A 19,589-nucleotide genomic window follows, 5' to 3' on the forward strand; every position below is an offset into this window, starting at 1 on the left:
CTAAGGATTTCTACGAGATCACTTCTACAGTCCACCGCTCTGCCAACTGCGCTATCGACGGATGCTACAACGTTCGATCAAAACATTCATACGATCCTTTCATTTTCGAGAAGAGATTATATTGTTTTGTTCTATAATTGACACAATTTCTATTAAAAACTTCTCAACAATTCCTGAAATACCATAGAACTTCTTCAAACCTCTCATTGAAAGATAAAAATAAAATGTTTTTAAAATAATGCATTGTCAAGTTCAAAAAAAACTTCTTCCGTCGAGCCGGAGTCGAACCAGCGACCTATGGATTTCTACGAGATCACTTCTACAGTCCACCGCTCTGCCAACTGAGCTATCGACGGATGCTACAACGTTCGATCAAAGCATCCATACGATCCATTCATTTTCGAGAAGAGATTATATTGTTTTGTTCTATAATTGACACAATTTCTATTAAAAACTTCTCAACAATTCCTGAAATACCATAGAACTTCTTCAAACCTCTCATTGAAAGATAAAAATAAAATGTTTTTAAAATAATGCAGATTTAAAATCTTATTGTCAAGTTAAAAAAAACTTATTCCGTCGAGCCGGAGTCGTACCAGCGACCTATGGATTTCTACGAGATCACTTCTACAGTCCACCGCTCTGCCAACTGAGCTATCGACGGATGCTACAACGTTCGATCAAAACATTCATAAGATCCTTTCATTTTCGAGAAGAGATTATATTGTTTTGTTCTATAATTGACACAATTTCTATTAAAAACTTCTCAACAATTCCTGAAATACCATAGAACTTCTTCAAACCTCTCATTGAAAGATAAAAATAAAATGTTTTTAAAATAATGCAGATTTAAAATCTTATTGTCAAGTTCAAAAAAACTTCTTCCGTCGAGCCGGAGTCGAACCAGCGACCTATGGATTTCTACGAGATCAATTCTACAGTCCACCGCTCTGCCAACTGAGCTATCGACGGATGCTACAACGTTCGATCAAAACATTCATAAGATCCTTTCATTTTCGAGAAGAGATTATATTGTTTTGTTCTATAATTGGCACAATTTCTATTAAAAACTTCTCAACAATTCCTGAAATACCATAGAACTTCTTCAAACCTCTCATTGAAAGATAAAAATAAAATGTTTTTAAAATAATGCAGATTTTAAATCTTATTGTCAAGTTCAAAAAAACTTCTTCCGTCGAGACGGAGTCGAACCATTGACCTATGGATTTCTACGAGATCACTTCTACAGTCCACCGCTCTGCCAACTGAGCTATCGACGGATGCTACAACGTTCGATCAAAACATTCATACGATCCTTTCATTTTCGAGAAGAGATTATATTGTTTTGTTCTATAATTGACACAATTTCTATTAAAAACTTCTCAACAATTCCTGAAATACCATAGAACTTCTTCAAACCTCTCATTGAAAGATAAAAATAAAATGTTTTTAAAATAATGCAGATTTAAAATCTTATTGTCAAGTTCAAAAAAAACTTATTCCGTCGAGCCGGAGTCGAACCAGCGACCTATGGATTTCTACGAGATCACTTCTACAGTCCACCGCTCTGCCATCTGAGCTATCGATGGATGCTACACCGTTCGATCAAAACATTCATAAGATCCTTTCATTTTCGAGAAGAGATTATATTGTTTTGTTCTATAATTGGCACAATTTCTATTAAAAACTTCTCAACAATTCCTGAAATACCATAGAACTTCTTCAAACCTCTCATTGAAAGATAAAAATAAAATGTTTTTAAAATAATGCAGATTTAAAATCTTATTGTCAAGTTCAAAAAAACTTTTTCTGTCGAGCCGGACTCGAACCAGCCACCTAAGGATTTCTACGAGATCACTTCTACAGTCCACCGCTCTGCCAACTGCGCTATCGACGGATGCTACAACGTTCGATCAAAACATTCATACGATCCTTTCATTTTCGAGAAGAGATTATATTGTTTTGTTCTATAATTGACACAATTTCTATTAAAAACTTCTCAACAATTCCTGAAATACCATAGAACTTCTTCAAACCTCTCATTGAAAGATAAAAATAAAATGTTTTTAAAATAATGCATTGTCAAGTTCAAAAAAAAACTTCTTCCGTCGAGCCGGAGTCGAACCAGCGACCTATGGATTTCTACGAGATCACTTCTACAGTCCACCGCTCTGCCAACTGAGCTATCGACGGATGCTACAACGTTCGATCAAAGCATCCATACGATCCATTCATTTTCGAGAAGAGATTATATTGTTTTGTTCTATAATTGACACAATTTCTATTAAAAACTTCTCAACAATTCCTGAAATACCATAGAAATTCTTCAAACCTCTCATTGAAAGATAAAAATAAAATGTTTTTAAAATAATGCAGATTTAAAATCTTATTGTCAAGTTAAAAAAAACTTATTCCGTCGAGCCGGAGTCGTACCAGCGACCTATGGATTTCTACGAGATCACTTCTACAGTCCACCGCTCCGCCAACTGAGCTATCGACGGATGCTACAACGTTCGATCAAAACATTCATAAGATCCTTTCATTTTCGAGAAGAGATTATATTGTTTTGTTCTATAATTGGCACAATTTCTATTAAAAACTTCTCAACAATTCCTGAAATACCATAGAACTTCTTCAAACCTCTCATTGAAAGATAAAAATAAAATTTTTTTAAAATAATGCAGATTTAAAATCTTATTGTCAAGTTCAAAAAAAACTTCCTCCGTCGAGCCGGAGTCGAACCAGCGACCTATGGATTTCTACAAGATCACTTCTACAGTCCACCGCTCTGCCAACTGAGCTATCGACGGATGCTACAACGTTCGATCAAAACATTCATACGATCCTTTCATTTTCGAGAAGAGATTATATTGTTTTGTTCTATAATTGACACAATTTCTATTAAAAACTTCTCAACAATTCCTGAAATACCATAGAACTTCTTCAAACCTCTCATTGAAAGATAAAAATAAAATGTTTTTAAAATAATGCAGATTTAAAATCTTATTGTCAAGTTCAAAAAAACTTCTTCTTTCGAGCCGGACTCGAACCAGCGACCTATGGATTTCTATGAGATCACTTCTACAGTCCACCGCTCTGCCAACTGCGCTATCGACGGATGCTACAACGTTCGATCAAAACATTCATACGATCCTTTCATTTTCGAGAAGAGATTATATTGTTTTGTTCTATAATTGACACAATTTCTATTAAAAACTTCTCAACAATTCCTGAAATACCATAGAACTTCTTCAAACCTCTCATTGAAAGATAAAAATAAAATGTTTTTAAAATAATGCAAATTTAAAATCTTATTGTCAAGTTCAAAAAAACTTCTTCCGTCGAGCCGGAGTCGAACCAGCGACCTATGGATTTCTACGAGATCACTTCTACAGTCCACCGCTCTGCCAACTGAGCTATCGACGGATGCTACAACGTTCGATCAAAACATTCATACGATCCTTACATTTTCGAGAAGAGATTATATTGTTTTGTTCTATAATTGACACAATTTCTATTAAAAACTTCTCAACAATTCCTGAAATACCATAGAACTTCTTCAAACCTCTCATTGAAAGATAAAAATAAAATGTTTTTAAAATAATGCAGATTTAAAATCTTATTGTGAAGTTCAAAAAAAACTTATTCCGTCGAGCCGGAGTCGAACCAGCGACCTATGGATTTCTACGAGATCAACTCTACAGTCCACCGCTCTGCCAACTGAGCTATCGACGGATGCTACAACGTTCGATCAAAACATTCATACGATCCTTTCATTTTCGAGAAGAGATTATATTGTTTTGTTCTATAATTGACACTATTTCTATTAAAAACTTCTCAACAATTCCTGAAATACCATAGAACTTCTTCAAACCTCTCATTGAAAGATAAAAATAAAATTTTTTAAAATAATGCAGATTTAAAATCTTATTGTCAAGTTCAAAAAAAACTTCTTCCGTCTAGCCGGAGTCGAACCAGCGACCTATGGATTTCTACGAGATCACTTCTACAGTCCACCGCTCTGCCAACTGAGCTATCGACGGATGCTACAACGTTCGATCAAAACATTCATAAGATCCTTTCATTTTCGAGAAGAGATTATATTGTTTTGTTCTATAATTGACACAATTTCTATTAGAAACTTCTCAACAATTCCTGAAATACCATAGAACTTCTTCAAACCTCTCATTGAAAGATAAAAATAAAATGTTTTTAAAATAATGCAGATTTAAAATCTTATTGTCAAGTTCAAAAAAAACTTCTTCCGTCGAGCCGGAGTCGAACCAGCGACCTATGGATTTCTACGAGATCACTTCTACAGTCCACCGCTCTGCCAACTGAGCTATCGACGGATGCTACAACGTTCGAGCAAAGCATTCATACGATCCATTCATTTGCGAGAAGAGATTATATTGTTTTGTTCTATAATTGACACAATTTCTATTAAAAACTTCTCAACAATTCCTGAAATACCATAGAACTTCTTCAAACCTCTCATTGAAAGATAAAAATAAAATGTTTTTAAAATAATGCAGATTTAAAATCTTATTGTCAAGTTAAAAAAAACTTATTCCGTCGAGCCGGAGTCGTACCAGCGACCTATGGATTTCTACGAGATCAATTCTACAGTCCACCGCTCTGCCAACTGAGCAATCGACGGATGCTACAACGTTCGATCAAAACATTCATAAGATCCTTTCATTTTCGAGAAGAGATTATATTGTTTTGTTCTATAATTGGCACAATTTCTATTAAAAACTTCTCAACAATTCCTGAAATACCATAGAACTTCTTCAAACCTCTCATTGAAAGATAAAAATAAAATGTTTTTAAAATAATGCAGATTTAAAACCTTATTGTCAAGTTCAAAAAAAACTTCTTCCGTCGAGCCGGAGTCGAACCAGCGACCAATGGATTTCTACGAGATCACTTCTACAGTCCACCGCTCTGCCAACTGAGCTATCGACGGATGCTACAACGTTCGATCAAAACATTCATACGATCCTTTCATTTTCGAGAATAGATTATATTGTTTTGTTCTATAATTGACACAATTTCTATTAAAAACTTCTCAACAATTCCTGAAATACCATAGAACTTCTTCAAACCTCTCATTGAAAGATAAAAATAAAATGTTTTTAAAATAATGCAGATTTAAAATCTTATTGTCAAGTTCAAAAAAACTTCTTCTTTCGAGCCGGACTCGAACCAGCGACCTATGGATTTCTACGAGATCACTTCTACAGTCCACCGCTCTGCCAACTGAGCTATCAACTGATGCTACAACGTTCGATCAAAACATTCATAAGATCCTTTCATTTTCGAGAAGAGATTATATTGTTTTGTTCTATAATTGACACAATTTCTATTAGAAACTTCTCAACAATTCCTGAAATACCATAGAACTTCTTCAAACCTCTCATTGAAAGATAAAAATAAAATGTTTTTAAAATAATGCAGATTTAAAATCTTATTGTCAAGTTCAAAAAAAACTTCTTCCGTCGAGCCGGAGTCGAACCAGCGACCTATGGATTTCTACGAGATCACTTCTACAGTCCACCGCTCTGCCAACTGAGCTATCGACGGATGCTACAACGTTCGATCAAAGCATTCATACGATCCATTCATTTGCGAGAAGAGATTATATTGTTTTGTTCTATAATTGACACAATTTCTATTAAAAACTTCTCAACAATTCCTGAAATACCATAGAACTTCTTCAAACCTCTCATTGAAAGATAAAAATAAAATGTTTTTAAAATAATGCAGATTTAAAATCTTATTGTCAAGTTAAAAAAAAACTTATTCCGTCGAGCCGGAGTCGTACCAGCGACCTATGGATTTCTACGAGATCAATTCTACAGTCCACCGCTCTGCCAACTGAGCAATCGACGGATGCTACAACGTTCGATCAAAACATTCATAAGATCCTTTCATTTTCGAGAAGAGATTATATGTTTTGTTCTATAATTGACACAATTTCTATTAAAAACTTCTCAACAATTCCTGAAATACCATAGAACTTCTTCAAACCTCTCATTGAAAGATAAAAATAAAATGTTTTTAAAATAATGCAGATTTAAAATCTTATTGTCAAGTTAAAAAAAACTTATTCCGTCGAGCCGGAGTCGTACCAGCGACCTATGGATTTCTACGAGATCAATTCTACAGTCCACCGCTCTGCCAACTGAGCAATCGACGGATGCTACAACGTTCGATCAAAACATTCATAAGATCCTTTCATTTTCGAGAAGAGATTATATTGTTCTGTTCTATAATTGACACAATTTCTATTAAAAACTTCTCAACAATTCCTGAAATACCATAGAACTTCTTCAAACCTCTCATTGAAAGATAAAAATAAAATGTTTTTAAAATAATGCAGATTTAAAACCTTATTGTCAAGTTCAAAAAAAACTTCTTCCGTCGAGCCGGAGTCGAACCAGCGACCAATGGATTTCTACGAGATCACTTCTACAGTCCACCGCTCTGCCAACTGAGCTATCGACGGATGCTACAACGTTCGATCAAAACATTCATACGATCCTTTCATTTTCGAGAAGAGATTATATTGTTTTGTTCTATAATTGACACAATTTCTATTAAAAACTTCTCAACAATTCCTGAAATACCATAGAACTTCTTCAAACCTCTCATTGAAAGATAAAAATAAAATGTTTTTAAAATAATGCAGATTTAAAATCTTATTGTCAAGTTCAAAAAAAACTTCTTCCGTCGAGCCGGAGTCGAACCAGCGACATATGGATTTCTACGAGATCACTTCTACAGTCCACCGCTCTGCCAACTGAGATATCGACGGATGCTACAACGTTCGATCAAAACATTCATAGGATCCTTTCATTTTCGAGAAGAGATTATATTGTTTTGTTCTATAATTGACACAATTTCTATTAAAAACTTCTCAACAATTCCTGAAATACCATAGAACTTCTTCAAACCTCTCATTGAAAGATAAAAATAAAATGTTTTTAAAATAATGCAGATTTAAAATCTTATTGTCAAGTTCAAAAAAAACTTATTCCGTCGAGCCGGAGTCGAACCAGCGACCTATGGATTTCTACGAGATCAATTCTACAGTCCACCGCTCTTGCAACTGAGCTATCGACGGATGCTACAACGTCCGATCAAAACATTCATAAGATCCTTTCATTTTCGAGAAGAGATTATATTGTTTTGTTCTATAATTGACACAATTTCTATTAAAAACTTCTCAACAATTCCTGAAATACCATAGAACTTCTTCAAACCTCTCATTGAAAGATAAAAATAAAATGTTTTTAAAATAATGCAGATTTAAAATCATATTGTCAAGTTCAAAAAAACTTATTCCGTCGAGCCGGAGTCGAACCAGCGACCTATGGATTTCTACGAGATCACTTCTACAGTCCACCGCTCTGCCAACTGAGCTATCGACGGATGCTACAACGTTCGATCAAAACATTCATAAGATCCTTTCATTTTCGAGAAGAGATTATATTGTTTTGTTCTATAATTGACACAATTTCTATTAAACACTTCTCAACAATTCCTGAAATACCATAGAACTTCTTCAAACCTCTCATTGAAAGATAAAAATAAAATGTTTTTATAATAATGCAGATTTAAAATCTAATTGTCAAATTCGAAAAAAACTTCTTCCGTCGAGCCGGAGTCGAACCAGCGACCTATGGATTTCTACGAGATCGCTTCTACAGTCCACCGCTCTGCCAACTGAGCTATCGACGGATGCTGCAACGTTCGATCAAAACATTCATACGATCCTTCCATTTTCGAGAAGAGATTATATTGTTTTGTTCTATAATTGACACAATTTCTATTAAAAAACTTCTCAACAATTCCTGAAATATCATTGAACTTCTTCAAACCTCTCATTGAAAGATAAAAATAAAATGTTTTTAAAATAATGCAGATTTAAAATCTTATTGTCAAGCTCAAAAAAAACTTATTCCGTCGAGCCGGAGTCGAACCAGCGACCTATGGATTTCTACAAGATCACTTCTACAGTCCACCGCTCTGCCAACTGAGCTATCGACGGATGCTACAACGTTCGATCAAAACATTCATACGATCCTTACATTTTCGAGAAGAGATTATATTGTTTTGTTCTATAATTGACACAATTTCTATTAAAAAACTTCTCAAGAATTCCTGAAATACCATAAAACTTCTTCAAACCTCTCATTGAAAGATAATCATAAAATGTTTTTAAAATAATGCAGATTTAAAAACTTATTGTCAAATTCGAAAAAAACTTCTTCCGTCGAGCCGGAGTCGAACCAGCGACCTATGGATTTCTACGAGATCACTTCCACAGTCCGCCGCTCTGCCAACTGAGCTATCGACGGATGCTACAACGTTCGATCAAAACATTCATACGAACCTTTCATTTTCGAGAAGAGATTATATTGTTTTGTTCTATAATTGACACAATTTCTATTAAAAACTTCTCAACAATTCCTGAAATACCATAGAACTTCTTCAAACCTCTCATTGAAAGATAAAAATAAAATGTTTTTAAAATAATGCAGATTTAAAATCTTATTGTCAAGTTAAAAAAAAAACTTATTCCGTCGAGCCGGAGTCGAACCAGCGACCTATGGATTTCTACGAGATCACTTCTACAGTCCACCGCTCTGCCAACTGAGCCATCGACGGATGCTACAACGTTCGATCAAAACATTCCATACGATCCTTACATTTTCGAGAAGAGATTATATTGTTTTGTTCTATAATTGACACAATTTCTATTAAAAAACTTCTCAAGAATTCCTGAAATACCATAAAACTTCTTCAAACCTCTCATTGAAAGATAATCATAAAATGTTTTTAAAATAATGCAGATTTAAAAACTTATTGTCAAATTCGAAAAAAACTTCTTCCGTCGAGCCGGAGTCGAACCAGCGACCTATGGATTTCTACGAGATCACTTCTACAGTCCACCGCTCTGCCAACTGAGCTATCGACGGATGCTACAACGTTCGATCAAAACATTCATACGAACCTTTCATTTTCGAGAAGAGATTATATTGTTTTGTTCTATAATTGACACAATTTCTATTAAAAACTTCTCAACAATTCCTGAAATACCATAGAACTTCTTCAAACCTCTCATTGAAAGATAAAAATAAAATGTTTTTAAAATAATGCAGATTTAAAATCTTATTGTCAAGTTAAAAAAAAAACTTATTCCGTCGAGCCGGAGTCGAACCAGCGACCAATGGATTTCTACGAGATCACTTCTACAGTCCACCGCTCTGCCAACTGAGCCATCGACGGATGCTACAACGTTCGATCAAAACATTCATACGATCCTTACATTTTCGAGAAGAGATTATATTGTTTTGTTCTATAATTGACACAATTTCTATTAAAAAACTTCTCAACAATTCCTGAAATACCATAAAACTTCTTCAAACCTCTCATTGAAAGATAAAAATAAAATGTTCTTATAATAATGCAGATTTAAAAACTTATTGTCAAATTCGAAAAAAACTTCTTCCGTCAAGCCGGAGTCGAACCAGCGACCTATGGATTTTTACGAGATCGCTTCTACAGTCCACCAGTCTTCCAACTGAGCTAACGACGGATGCTACAACGTTCGATCAAAACATTCATACGATCCTTACATTTTCGAGAAGATATTATATTGTTTTGTTCTATAATTGACACAATTTCTATTAAAAAACTTCTCAACAATGCCTGAAATATCATTGAACTTCTTCAAACCTCTCATTGAAAGATAAAAATAAAATGTTTTTAAAATAATGCAGATTTAAAATCTTATTGTCAAGCTCAAAAAAAACTTATTCCGACGAGCCGGAGTCGAACCAGCGACCTATGGATTTCTACAAGATCACTTCTACAGTCCACCGCTCTGCCAACTGAGCTATCGACGGATGCTACAACGTTCGATCAAAACATTCATACGATCCTTACATTTTCGAGAAGAGATTATATTGTTTTGTTCTATAATTGACACAATTTCTATTAAAAAACTTCTCAAGAATTCCTGAAATACCATAAAACTTCTTCAAACCTCTCATTGAAAGATAATCATAAAATGTTTTTAAAATAATGCAGATTTAAAAACTTATTGTCAAATTCGAAAAAAAACTTCTTCCGTCGAGCCGGAGTCGAACCAGCGACCTATGGATTTCTACGAGATCACTTCTACAGTTCACCGCTCTGCCAACTGAGCTATCGACGGATGCTACAACGTTCGATCAAAACATTCATACGAACCTTTCATTTTCGAGAAGAGATTATATTGTTTTGTTCTATAATTGACACAATTTCTATTAAAAACTTCTCAACAATTCCTGAAATACCATAGAACTTCTTCAAACCTCTCATTGAAAGATAAAAATAAAATGTTTTTAAAATAATGCAGATTTAAAATCTTATTGTCAAGTTAAAAAAAAAACTTATTCCGTCGAGCCGGAGTCGAACCAGCGACCTATGGATTTCTACGAAATCACTTCTACAGTCCACCGCTCTGCCAACTGAGCCATCGACGGATGCTACAACGTTCGATCAAAACATTCATACGATCCTTACATTTTCGAGAAGAGATTATATTGTTTTGTTCTATAATTGACACAATTTCTATTAAAAAACTTCTCAACAATTCCTGAAATACCATAAAACTTCTTCAAACCTCTCATTGAAAGATAAAAATAAAATGTTTTTATAATAATGCAGATTTAAAAACTTATTGTCAAATTCGAAAAAAACTTCTTCCGTCGAGCCGGAGTCGAACCAGCGACCTATGGATTTCTACGAGATCGCTTCTACAGTCCACCGCTCTGCCAACTGAGCTATCGACGGATGCTACAACGTTCGATCAAAACATTCATACGATCCTTACATTTTCGAGAAGAGATTATATTGTTTTGTTCTATAATTGACACAATTTCTATTAAAAACTTCTCAACAATTCCTGAAATACCATAGAACTTCTTCAAACCTCTCATTGAAAGATAAAAATAAAATGTTTTTGAAATAATGCAGATTTAAAAACTTATTGTCAAATTCGAAAAAAACTTCTTCCGTCGAGCCGGAGTCGAACCAGCGACCTATGGATTTCTACGAGATCACTTCTACAGTCCACCGCTCTGCCAACTGAGCTATCGACAGATGCTACAACGTTCGATCAAAACATTCATAAGATTCTTTCATTTTCGAGAAGAGATTATATTGTTTTGTTCTATAATTGACACAATTTCTATTAAAAAATTTCTCAACAATTCCTGAAATATCATAGAACTTCTTCAAACCTCTCATTGAAAGATAATCATAAAATGTTTTTAAAATAATGCAGATTTAAAAACTTATTGTCAAATTCGAAAAAAAACTTCTTCCGTCGAGCCGGAGTCGAACCAGCGACCTATGGATTTCTACGAGATCACTTCTACAGTTCACCGCTCTGCCAACTGAGCTATCGACGGATGCTACAACGTTCGATCAAAACATTCATACGAACCTTTCATTTTCGAGAAGAGATTATATTGTTTTGTTCTATAATTGACACAATTTCTATTAAAAACTTCTCAACAATTCCTGAAATACCATAGAACTTCTTCAAACCTCTCATTGAAAGATAAAAATAAAATGTTTTTAAAATAATGCAGATTTAAAATCTTATTGTCAAGTTAAAAAAAAAACTTATTCCGTCGAGCCGGAGTCGAACCAGCGACCTATGGATTTCTACGAAATCACTTCTACAGTCCACCGCTCTGCCAACTGAGCCATCGACGGATGCTACAACGTTCGATCAAAACATTCATACGATCCTTACATTTTCGAGAAGAGATTATATTGTTTTGTTCTATAATTGACACAATTTCTATTAAAAAACTTCTCAACAATTCCTGAAATACCATAAAACTTCTTCAAACCTCTCATTGAAAGATAAAAATAAAATGTTTTTATAATAATGCAGATTTAAAAACTTATTGTCAAATTCGAAAAAAACTTCTTCCGTCGAGCCGGAGTCGAACCAGCGACCTATGGATTTCTACGAGATCGCTTCTACAGTCCACCGCTCTGCCAACTGAGCTATCGACGGATGCTACAACGTTCGATCAAAACATTCATACGATCCTTACATTTTCGAGAAGAGATTATATTGTTTTGTTCTATAATTGACACAATTTCTATTAAAAACTTCTCAACAATTCCTGAAATACCATAGAACTTCTTCAAACCTCTCATTGAAAGATAAAAATAAAATGTTTTTGAAATAATGCAGATTTAAAAACTTATTGTCAAATTCGAAAAAAACTTCTTCCGTCGAGCCGGAGTCGAACCAGCGACCTATGGATTTCTACGAGATCACTTCTACAGTCCACCGCTCTGCCAACTGAGCTATCGACAGATGCTACAACGTTCGATCAAAACATTCATAAGATTCTTTCATTTTCGAGAAGAGATTATATTGTTTTGTTCTATAATTGACACAATTTCTATTAAAAAATTTCTCAACAATTCCTGAAATACCATAGAACTTCTTCAAACCTCTCATTGAAAGATAATCATAAAATGTTTTTAAAATAATGCAGATTTAAAAACTTATTGTCAAATTCGAAAAAAAACTTCTTCCGTCGAGCCGGAGTCGAACCAGCGACCTATGGATTTCTACGAGATCACTTCTACAGTTCACCGCTCTGCCAACTGAGCTATCGACGGATGCTACAACGTTCGATCAAAACATTCATACGAACCTTTCATTTTCGAGAAGAGATTATATTGTTTTGTTCTATAATTGACACAATTTCTATTAAAAACTTCTCAACAATTCCTGAAATACCATAGAACTTCTTCAAACCTCTCATTGAAAGATAAAAATAAAATGTTTTTAAAATAATGCAGATTTAAAATCTTATTGTCAAGTTAAAAAAAAAACTTATTCCGTCGAGCCGGAGTCGAACCAGCGCCCTATGGATTTCTACGAAATCACTTCTACAGTCCACCGCTCTGCCAACTGAGCCATCGACGGATGCTACAACGTTCGATCAAAACATTCATACGATCCTTACATTTTCGAGAAGAGATTATATTGTTTTGTTCTATAATTGACACAATTTCTATTAAAAAACTTCTCAACAATTCCTGAAATACCATAAAACTTCTTCAAACCTCTCATTGAAAGATAAAAATAAAATGTTTTTATAATAATGCAGATTTAAAAACTTATTGTCAAATTCGAAAAAAACTTCTTCCGTCGAGCCGGAGTCGAACCAGCGACCTATGGATTTCTACGAGATCGCTTCTACAGTCCACCGCTCTGCCAACTGAGCTATCGACGGATGCTACAACGTTCGATCAAAACATTCATACGATCCTTACATTTTCGAGAAGAGATTATATTGTTTTGTTCTATAATTGACACAATTTCTATTAAAAACTTCTCAACAATTCCTGAAATACCATAGAACTTCTTCAAACCTCTCATTGAAAGATAAAAATAAAATGTTTTTGAAATAATGCAGATTTAAAAACTTATTGTCAAATTCGAAAAAAACTTCTTCCGTCGAGTCGGAGTCGAACCAGCGACCTATGGATTTCTACGAGATCACTTCTACAGTCCACCGCTCTGCCAACTGAGCTATCGACAGATGCTACAACGTTCGATCAAAACATTCATAAGATTCTTTCATTTTCGAGAAGAGATTATATTGTTTTGTTCTATAATTGACACAATTTCTATTAAAAAATTTCTCAACAATTCCTGAAATACCATAGAACTTCTTCAAACCTCTCATTGAAAGATAAAAATAAAATGTTTTTAAAATAATGCAGATTTAAAATCTTATTGTCAAGTTAAAAAAAAAACTTATTCCGTCGAGCCGGAGTCGAACCAGCGACCTATGGATTTCTACGAGATCGCTTCTACAGTCCACCGCTCTGCCAACTGAGCTATCGACGGATGCTACAACGTTCGATCAAAACATTCATACGATCCTTACATTTTCGAGAAGAGATTATATTGTTTTGTTCTATAATTGACACAATTTCTATTGAAAAACTTCTCAACAATTCCTGAAATACCATAAAACTTCTTCAAACTTCTCATTGAAAGATAAAAATAAAATGTTTTTATAATAATGCAGATTTAAAAACTTATTGTCAAATTCGAAAAAAACTTCTTCCGTCGAGCCGGAGTCGAACCAGCGACCTATGGATTTCTACGAGATCGCTTCTACAGTCCACCGCTCTGCCAACTGAGCTATCGACGGATGCTACAACGTTCGATCAAAACATTCATACGATCCTTACATTTTCGAGAAGAGATTATATTGTTTTGTTCTATAATTGACACAATTTCTATTAAAAACTTCTCAACAATTCCTGAAATACCATAGAACTTCTTCAAACCTCTCATTGAAAGATAAAAATAAAATGTTTTTAAAATAATGCAGATTTAAAATCTTATTGTCAAGTTGAAAAAAACTTCTTCCGTCGAGCCGGAGTCGAACCAGCGACCTATGGATTTCTACGAGATCACTTCTACAATCCACCGCTCTGCCAACTGAGCTATCGACGGATGCTACAACGTTCGATCAAAACATTCATACGATCCTTTCATTTTCGAGAAAAGATTATATTGTTTTGTTCTATAATTGACACAATTTCTATTAAAAACTTCTCAACAATTCCTGAAATACCATAGAACTTCTTCAAACCTCTCATTGAAAGATAAAAATAAAATGTTTTTAAAATAATGCAGATTTAAAAACTTATTGTCAAATTCGAAAAAAACTTATTCCGTCGAGCCGGAGTCGAACCAGCGACCTATGGATTTCTACGAGATCGCTTCTACAGTCCACCGCTCTGCCAACTGAGCTATCGACGGATGCTACAACGTTCGATCAAAACATTCATACGATCCTTACATTTTCGAGAAGAGATTATATTGTTTTGTTCTATAATTGACACAATTTCTATTAAAAAACTTCTCAAGAATTCCTGAAATACCATAAAACTTCTTCAAACCTCTCATTGAAAGATAAAAATAAAATGTTTTTAAAATAATGCAGATTTAAAAACTTATTGTCAAATTCGAAAAAAGCTTCTTCCGTCGAGCCGGAGTCGAACCAGCGACCTATGGATTTCTACGAGATCACTTCTACAGTCCACCGCTCTGCCAACTGAGCTATCGACGGATGCTACAACGTTCGATCAAAACATTCATACGATCCTTACATTTTCGAGAAGAGATTATATTGTTTTGTTCTATAATTGACACAATTTCTATTAAAAAATTTCTCAACAATTCCTGAAATACCATAGAACTTCTTCAAACCTCTCATTGAAAGATAAAAATAAAATGTTTTTAAAATAATGCAGATTTAAAATCTTATTGTCAAGTTGAAAAAAACTTCTTCCGTCGAGCCGGAGTCGAACCAGCGACCTATGGATTTCTACGAGATCGCTACTACAGTCCACCGCTCTGCCAACTGAGCTATCGACGGATGCTACAACCTTCGATCAAAACATTCATACGATCCTTACATTTTCGAGAAGAGATTATATTGTTTTGTTCTATAATTGACACAATTTCTATTAAAAACTTCTCAACAATTCCTGAAATACCATAGAACTTCTTCAAACCTCTCATTGAAAGATAAAAATAAAATGTTTTTGAAATAATGCAGATTTAAAAACTTATTGTCAAATTCGAAAAAAACTTCTTCCGTCGAGCCGGAGTCGAACCAGCGACCTATGGATTTCTACGAGATCACTTCTACAGTCCACCGCTCTGCCAACTGAGCTATCGACAGATGCTACAACGTTCGATCAAAACTTTCATAAGATTCTTTCATTTTCGAGAAGAGATTATATTGTTTTGTTCTATAATTGACACAATTTCTATTAAAAAATTTCTCAACAATTCCTGAAATACCATAGAACTTCTTCAAACCTCTCATTGAAAGATAAAAATAAAATGTTTTTAAAATAATGCAGATTTAAAATCTTATTGTCAAGTTAAAAAAAAAACTTATTCCGTCTAGCCGGAGTCGAACCAGCGACCTATGGATTTCTACGAGATCGCTTCTACAGTCCACCGCTCTGCCAACTGAGCTATCGACGGATGCTACAACGTTCGATCAAAACATTCATACGATCCTTACATTTTCGAGAAGAGATTATATTGTTTTGTTCTATAATTGACACAATTTCTATTGAAAAACTTCTCAACAATTCCTGAAATACCATAAAACTTCTTCAAACTTCTCATTGAAAGATAAAAATAAAATGTTTTTATAATAATGCAGATTTAAAAACTTATTGTCAAATTCGAAAAAAACTTCTTCCGTCGAGCCGGAGTCGAACCAGCGACCTATGGATTTCTACGAGATCGCTTCTACAGTCCACCGCTCTGCCAACTGAGCTATCGACGGATGCTACAACGTTCGATCAAAACATTCATACGATCCTTACATTTTCGAGAAGAGATTATATTGTTTTGTTCTATAATTGACACAATTTCTATTAAAAACTTCTCAACAATTCCTGAAATACCATAGAACTTCTTCAAACCTCTCATTGAAAGATAAAAATAAAATGTTTTTAAAATAATGCAGATTTAAAATCTTATTGTCAAGTTGAAAAAAACTTCTTCCGTCGAGCCGGAGTCGAACCAGCGACCTATGGATTTCTACGAGATCACTTCTACAATCCACCGCTCTGCCAACTGAGCTATCGACGGATGCTACAACGTTCGATCAAAACATTCATACGATCCTTTCATTTTCGAGAAAAGATTATATTGTTTTGTTCTATAATTGACACAATTTCTATTAAAAACTTCTCAACAATTCCTGAAATACCATAGAACTTCTTCAAACCTCTCATTGAAAGATAAAAATAAAATGTTTTTAAAATAATGCAGATTTAAAAACTTATTGTCAAATTCGAAAAAAACTTATTCCGTCGAGCCGGAGTCGAACCAGCGACCTATGGATTTCTACGAGATCGCTTCTACAGTCCACCGCTCTGCCAACTGAGCTATCGACGGATGCTACAACGTTCGATCAAAACATTCATACGATCCTTACATTTTCGAGAAGAGATTATATTGTTTTGTTCTATAATTGACACAATTTCTATAAAAAACTTCTCAAGAATTCCTGAAATACCATAAAACTTCTTCAAACCTCTCATTGAAAGATAAAAATAAAATGTTTTTAAAATAATGCAGATTTAAAAACTTATTGTCAAATTCGAAAAAAGCTTCTTCCGTCGAGCCGGAGTCGAACCAGCGACCTATGGATTTCTACGAGATCACTTCTACAGTCCACCGCTCTGCCAACTGAGCTATCGACGGATGCTACAACGTTCGATCAAAACATTCATACGATCCTTACATTTTCGAGAAGAGATTATATTGTTTTGTTCTATAATTGACACAATTTCTATTAAAAAATTTCTCAACAATTCCTGAAATACCATAGAACTTCTTCAAACCTCTCATTGAAAGATAAAAATAAAATGTTTTTAAAATAATGCAGATTTAAAATCTTATTGTCAAGTTGAAAAAAACTTCTTCCGTCGAGCCGGAGTCGAACCAGCGACCTATGGATTTCTACGAGATCGCTACTACAGTCCACCGCTCTGCCAACTGAGCTATCGACGGATGCTACAACCTTCGATCAAAACATTCATACGATCCTTACATTTTCGAGAAGAGATTATATTGTTTTGTTCTATAATTGACACAATTTCTATTAAAAACTTCTCAACAATTCCTGAAATACCATAGAACTTCTTCAAACATCTCATTGAAAGATAAAAATAAAATGTTTTTAAAATAATGCAGATTTAAAAACTTATTGTCAAATTCGAAAAAAACTTCTTCCGTCGAGCCGGAGTCGAACCAGCGACCTATGGATTTCTACGAGATCACTTCTACAGTCCACCGCTCTGCCAACTGAGCTATCGACAGATGCTACAACGTTCGATCAAAACATTCATAAGATCCTTTCATTTTCGAGAAGAGATTATATTGTTTTGTTCTATAATTGACCCAATTTCAATTAAAAAATTTCTCAACAATTCCTGAAATACCATAGAACTTCTTCAAACCTCTCATTGAAAGATAAAAATAAAATGTTTTTAAAATAATGCAGATTTAAAATCTTATTGTCAAGTTGAAAAAAACTTCTTCCGTCGAGCCGGAGTCGAACCAGCGACCTATGGATTTCTACGAGATCACTTCTACAGTCCACCGCTCTGCCAACTGAGCTATCGACGGATGCTACAACGTTCGATCAAAACATTCATACGATCCTTTCATTTTCGAAAAAAGATTATATTCTTTTGTTCTATAATTGACACAATTTCTATTAAAAACTTCTCAACAATTCCTGAAATACCATAGAACTTCTTCAAACCTCTCATTGAAAGATAAAAATAAAATGTTTTTAAAATAATGCAGATTTAAAATCTTATTGTCAAGTTCAAAAAAAACTTATTCCGTCGAGCCGGAGTCGAACCAGCGACCTATGGATTTCTACGAGATCACTTATACAGTCCACCGCTCTGCCAACTGAGCTATCGACGGATGCTACAACGTTCGATCAAAACATTCATAAGATCCTTTCATTTTCGAGAAGAGATTATATTGTTTTGTTCTATAATTGGCACAATTTCTATTAAAAACTTCTCAACAATTCCTGAAATACCATAGAACTTCTTCAAACCTCTCATTGAAAGATAAAAATAAAATGTTTTTATAATAATGCAGATTTAAAATCTTATTGTCAAGTTCAAAAAAAACTTCTTCCGTCGAGCCGGAGTCGAACCAGCGACCTATGGATTTCTACGAGATCACTTCTACAGTCCACCGCTCTGCCAACTGAGCTATCGACGGATGCTACAACGTTCGATCAAAACATTCATACGATCCTTACATTTTCGAGAAGAGATTATATTGTTTTGTTCTATAATTGACACAATTTCTATTAAAAAACTTCTCAACAATTCCTGAAATACCATAAAACTTCTTCAAACCTCTCATTGAAAGATAATCATAAAATGTTTTTAAAATAATGCAGATTTAAAAACTTATTGTCAAATTCGAAAAAAACTTCTTCCGTCGAGCCGGAGTCGAACCAGCGACCTATGGATTTCTACGAGATCACTTCTACAGTCCACCGCTCTGCCAACTGAGCTATCGACGGATGCTACAACGTTCGATCAAAACATTCATACGAACCTTTCATTTTCGAGAAGAGATTATATTGTTTTGTTCTATAATTGACACAATTTCTATTAAAAACTTCTCAACAATTCCTGAAATACCATAGAACTTCTTCAAACCTCTCATTGAAAGATAAAAATAAAATGTTTTTAAAATAATGCAGATTTAAAATCTTATTGTCAAGTTAAAAAAAAAACTTATTCCGTCGAGCCGGAGTCGAACCAGCGACCTATGGATTTCTACGAGATCACTTCTACAGTCCACCGCTCTGCCAACTGCGCTATCGACGGATGCTACAACGTTCGATCAAAACATTCATACGATCCTTACATTTTCGAGAAGAGATTATATTGTTTTGTTCTAT

General features: G+C 34.3%; 32 non-coding genes across 32 annotated transcripts; all 32 read right to left on the reverse strand.

The window, feature by feature from the left end:
- Positions 1-267: 267 nt before the first annotated feature.
- Positions 268-356, reverse strand: TRNAY-GUA (transfer RNA tyrosine (anticodon GUA)). Its single transcript is given in 2 exon segments — positions 268-303; positions 320-356. It is a non-coding gene; the product is annotated as a tRNA-Tyr (tRNA).
- A 527-nt stretch (positions 357-883) lies between these two features.
- Positions 884-972, reverse strand: TRNAY-GUA (transfer RNA tyrosine (anticodon GUA)). Its single transcript is given in 2 exon segments — positions 884-919; positions 936-972. It is a non-coding gene; the product is annotated as a tRNA-Tyr (tRNA).
- A 1,132-nt stretch (positions 973-2,104) lies between these two features.
- TRNAY-GUA (transfer RNA tyrosine (anticodon GUA)) lies at positions 2,105-2,193 on the reverse strand. Its single transcript is given in 2 exon segments — positions 2,105-2,140; positions 2,157-2,193. It is a non-coding gene; the product is annotated as a tRNA-Tyr (tRNA).
- Positions 2,194-2,721: 528 nt separating this feature from the next.
- Positions 2,722-2,810, reverse strand: TRNAY-GUA (transfer RNA tyrosine (anticodon GUA)). The gene is given in 2 exon segments: positions 2,722-2,757; positions 2,774-2,810. It is a non-coding gene; the product is annotated as a tRNA-Tyr (tRNA).
- A 527-nt stretch (positions 2,811-3,337) lies between these two features.
- On the reverse strand, positions 3,338-3,426 carry TRNAY-GUA (transfer RNA tyrosine (anticodon GUA)). The gene is given in 2 exon segments: positions 3,338-3,373; positions 3,390-3,426. It is a non-coding gene; the product is annotated as a tRNA-Tyr (tRNA).
- Positions 3,427-3,646: 220 nt separating this feature from the next.
- TRNAY-GUA (transfer RNA tyrosine (anticodon GUA)) lies at positions 3,647-3,735 on the reverse strand. Its single transcript is given in 2 exon segments — positions 3,647-3,682; positions 3,699-3,735. It is a non-coding gene; the product is annotated as a tRNA-Tyr (tRNA).
- A 528-nt stretch (positions 3,736-4,263) lies between these two features.
- On the reverse strand, positions 4,264-4,352 carry TRNAY-GUA (transfer RNA tyrosine (anticodon GUA)). Its single transcript is given in 2 exon segments — positions 4,264-4,299; positions 4,316-4,352. It is a non-coding gene; the product is annotated as a tRNA-Tyr (tRNA).
- A 1,145-nt stretch (positions 4,353-5,497) lies between these two features.
- On the reverse strand, positions 5,498-5,586 carry TRNAY-GUA (transfer RNA tyrosine (anticodon GUA)). Its single transcript is given in 2 exon segments — positions 5,498-5,533; positions 5,550-5,586. It is a non-coding gene; the product is annotated as a tRNA-Tyr (tRNA).
- Positions 5,587-7,348: 1,762 nt separating this feature from the next.
- Positions 7,349-7,437, reverse strand: TRNAY-GUA (transfer RNA tyrosine (anticodon GUA)). The gene is given in 2 exon segments: positions 7,349-7,384; positions 7,401-7,437. It is a non-coding gene; the product is annotated as a tRNA-Tyr (tRNA).
- Positions 7,438-7,657: 220 nt separating this feature from the next.
- TRNAY-GUA (transfer RNA tyrosine (anticodon GUA)) lies at positions 7,658-7,746 on the reverse strand. The gene is given in 2 exon segments: positions 7,658-7,693; positions 7,710-7,746. It is a non-coding gene; the product is annotated as a tRNA-Tyr (tRNA).
- A 221-nt stretch (positions 7,747-7,967) lies between these two features.
- On the reverse strand, positions 7,968-8,056 carry TRNAY-GUA (transfer RNA tyrosine (anticodon GUA)). The gene is given in 2 exon segments: positions 7,968-8,003; positions 8,020-8,056. It is a non-coding gene; the product is annotated as a tRNA-Tyr (tRNA).
- A 221-nt stretch (positions 8,057-8,277) lies between these two features.
- On the reverse strand, positions 8,278-8,366 carry TRNAH-GUG (transfer RNA histidin (anticodon GUG)). The gene is given in 2 exon segments: positions 8,278-8,313; positions 8,330-8,366. It is a non-coding gene; the product is annotated as a tRNA-His (tRNA).
- Positions 8,367-8,587: 221 nt separating this feature from the next.
- On the reverse strand, positions 8,588-8,676 carry TRNAY-GUA (transfer RNA tyrosine (anticodon GUA)). Its single transcript is given in 2 exon segments — positions 8,588-8,623; positions 8,640-8,676. It is a non-coding gene; the product is annotated as a tRNA-Tyr (tRNA).
- A 222-nt stretch (positions 8,677-8,898) lies between these two features.
- Positions 8,899-8,987, reverse strand: TRNAY-GUA (transfer RNA tyrosine (anticodon GUA)). The gene is given in 2 exon segments: positions 8,899-8,934; positions 8,951-8,987. It is a non-coding gene; the product is annotated as a tRNA-Tyr (tRNA).
- A 1,462-nt stretch (positions 8,988-10,449) lies between these two features.
- TRNAY-GUA (transfer RNA tyrosine (anticodon GUA)) lies at positions 10,450-10,538 on the reverse strand. The gene is given in 2 exon segments: positions 10,450-10,485; positions 10,502-10,538. It is a non-coding gene; the product is annotated as a tRNA-Tyr (tRNA).
- Positions 10,539-10,759: 221 nt separating this feature from the next.
- TRNAY-GUA (transfer RNA tyrosine (anticodon GUA)) lies at positions 10,760-10,848 on the reverse strand. The gene is given in 2 exon segments: positions 10,760-10,795; positions 10,812-10,848. It is a non-coding gene; the product is annotated as a tRNA-Tyr (tRNA).
- Positions 10,849-11,689: 841 nt separating this feature from the next.
- On the reverse strand, positions 11,690-11,778 carry TRNAY-GUA (transfer RNA tyrosine (anticodon GUA)). Its single transcript is given in 2 exon segments — positions 11,690-11,725; positions 11,742-11,778. It is a non-coding gene; the product is annotated as a tRNA-Tyr (tRNA).
- A 221-nt stretch (positions 11,779-11,999) lies between these two features.
- Positions 12,000-12,088, reverse strand: TRNAY-GUA (transfer RNA tyrosine (anticodon GUA)). The gene is given in 2 exon segments: positions 12,000-12,035; positions 12,052-12,088. It is a non-coding gene; the product is annotated as a tRNA-Tyr (tRNA).
- Positions 12,089-12,929: 841 nt separating this feature from the next.
- Positions 12,930-13,018, reverse strand: TRNAY-GUA (transfer RNA tyrosine (anticodon GUA)). Its single transcript is given in 2 exon segments — positions 12,930-12,965; positions 12,982-13,018. It is a non-coding gene; the product is annotated as a tRNA-Tyr (tRNA).
- Positions 13,019-13,239: 221 nt separating this feature from the next.
- TRNAY-GUA (transfer RNA tyrosine (anticodon GUA)) lies at positions 13,240-13,328 on the reverse strand. The gene is given in 2 exon segments: positions 13,240-13,275; positions 13,292-13,328. It is a non-coding gene; the product is annotated as a tRNA-Tyr (tRNA).
- A 531-nt stretch (positions 13,329-13,859) lies between these two features.
- On the reverse strand, positions 13,860-13,948 carry TRNAY-GUA (transfer RNA tyrosine (anticodon GUA)). The gene is given in 2 exon segments: positions 13,860-13,895; positions 13,912-13,948. It is a non-coding gene; the product is annotated as a tRNA-Tyr (tRNA).
- A 221-nt stretch (positions 13,949-14,169) lies between these two features.
- Positions 14,170-14,258, reverse strand: TRNAY-GUA (transfer RNA tyrosine (anticodon GUA)). Its single transcript is given in 2 exon segments — positions 14,170-14,205; positions 14,222-14,258. It is a non-coding gene; the product is annotated as a tRNA-Tyr (tRNA).
- Positions 14,259-14,786: 528 nt separating this feature from the next.
- On the reverse strand, positions 14,787-14,875 carry TRNAY-GUA (transfer RNA tyrosine (anticodon GUA)). Its single transcript is given in 2 exon segments — positions 14,787-14,822; positions 14,839-14,875. It is a non-coding gene; the product is annotated as a tRNA-Tyr (tRNA).
- Positions 14,876-15,096: 221 nt separating this feature from the next.
- Positions 15,097-15,185, reverse strand: TRNAY-GUA (transfer RNA tyrosine (anticodon GUA)). Its single transcript is given in 2 exon segments — positions 15,097-15,132; positions 15,149-15,185. It is a non-coding gene; the product is annotated as a tRNA-Tyr (tRNA).
- A 220-nt stretch (positions 15,186-15,405) lies between these two features.
- On the reverse strand, positions 15,406-15,494 carry TRNAY-GUA (transfer RNA tyrosine (anticodon GUA)). Its single transcript is given in 2 exon segments — positions 15,406-15,441; positions 15,458-15,494. It is a non-coding gene; the product is annotated as a tRNA-Tyr (tRNA).
- Positions 15,495-16,335: 841 nt separating this feature from the next.
- On the reverse strand, positions 16,336-16,424 carry TRNAY-GUA (transfer RNA tyrosine (anticodon GUA)). The gene is given in 2 exon segments: positions 16,336-16,371; positions 16,388-16,424. It is a non-coding gene; the product is annotated as a tRNA-Tyr (tRNA).
- A 528-nt stretch (positions 16,425-16,952) lies between these two features.
- On the reverse strand, positions 16,953-17,041 carry TRNAY-GUA (transfer RNA tyrosine (anticodon GUA)). The gene is given in 2 exon segments: positions 16,953-16,988; positions 17,005-17,041. It is a non-coding gene; the product is annotated as a tRNA-Tyr (tRNA).
- A 220-nt stretch (positions 17,042-17,261) lies between these two features.
- Positions 17,262-17,350, reverse strand: TRNAY-GUA (transfer RNA tyrosine (anticodon GUA)). The gene is given in 2 exon segments: positions 17,262-17,297; positions 17,314-17,350. It is a non-coding gene; the product is annotated as a tRNA-Tyr (tRNA).
- A 220-nt stretch (positions 17,351-17,570) lies between these two features.
- On the reverse strand, positions 17,571-17,659 carry TRNAY-GUA (transfer RNA tyrosine (anticodon GUA)). The gene is given in 2 exon segments: positions 17,571-17,606; positions 17,623-17,659. It is a non-coding gene; the product is annotated as a tRNA-Tyr (tRNA).
- A 529-nt stretch (positions 17,660-18,188) lies between these two features.
- Positions 18,189-18,277, reverse strand: TRNAY-GUA (transfer RNA tyrosine (anticodon GUA)). Its single transcript is given in 2 exon segments — positions 18,189-18,224; positions 18,241-18,277. It is a non-coding gene; the product is annotated as a tRNA-Tyr (tRNA).
- Positions 18,278-18,806: 529 nt separating this feature from the next.
- On the reverse strand, positions 18,807-18,895 carry TRNAY-GUA (transfer RNA tyrosine (anticodon GUA)). Its single transcript is given in 2 exon segments — positions 18,807-18,842; positions 18,859-18,895. It is a non-coding gene; the product is annotated as a tRNA-Tyr (tRNA).
- Positions 18,896-19,116: 221 nt separating this feature from the next.
- On the reverse strand, positions 19,117-19,205 carry TRNAY-GUA (transfer RNA tyrosine (anticodon GUA)). Its single transcript is given in 2 exon segments — positions 19,117-19,152; positions 19,169-19,205. It is a non-coding gene; the product is annotated as a tRNA-Tyr (tRNA).
- Between the last annotated feature and the right edge of the window lie 384 nt (positions 19,206-19,589).

This window comes from Parasteatoda tepidariorum, chromosome 3 (assembly GCF_982258835.1).
Source record: "Parasteatoda tepidariorum strain Cologne lab strain chromosome 3, Ptep-v5.0, whole genome shotgun sequence".
Classification (NCBI taxonomy): domain Eukaryota; kingdom Metazoa; phylum Arthropoda; class Arachnida; order Araneae; family Theridiidae; genus Parasteatoda; species Parasteatoda tepidariorum.